This window comes from Mizuhopecten yessoensis, unplaced genomic scaffold (genome assembly GCF_002113885.1).
Source record: "Mizuhopecten yessoensis strain PY_sf001 unplaced genomic scaffold, ASM211388v2 scaffold10227, whole genome shotgun sequence".
In the NCBI taxonomy this organism is placed as follows: Eukaryota; Metazoa; Mollusca; class Bivalvia; order Pectinida; family Pectinidae; genus Mizuhopecten; species Mizuhopecten yessoensis.
Window position 1 is genome coordinate 814,956 of NW_018408441.1, and position 377 is coordinate 815,332.

Here is a 377-nt window from a genome sequence, read left to right on the forward strand (position 1 = left end):
CTTCGGCAACCCCATGTCGGGGCTTACACATGGTAAAGGGGCTGGCTACGCGCCTGAAGGTGGTGTTATTTCGACCACTTTTGGACCCTATGTCGTTTATACTATACGAGTTACCGTTCTTGAACGTCACGTGGGGAGTATTTGCGGGCTTATTTAGTAATCTAGTGATAACCGTCCACCAGACTCGTTGCTCTACAAACATATACAAATTTTAGTTATTCATATGGGGAACTTCGACCACCGTACTGTGGTAACTTCGACCACACCAGCAGTGGCGGATCCAGAGGGGGTTTTGGGCTTCAGGAACCACCCCCCCCAGCCTGAGAATTTTCTTTAGAAATCATGTATTTTCACCATTTCCCCCCACAAGGAACACC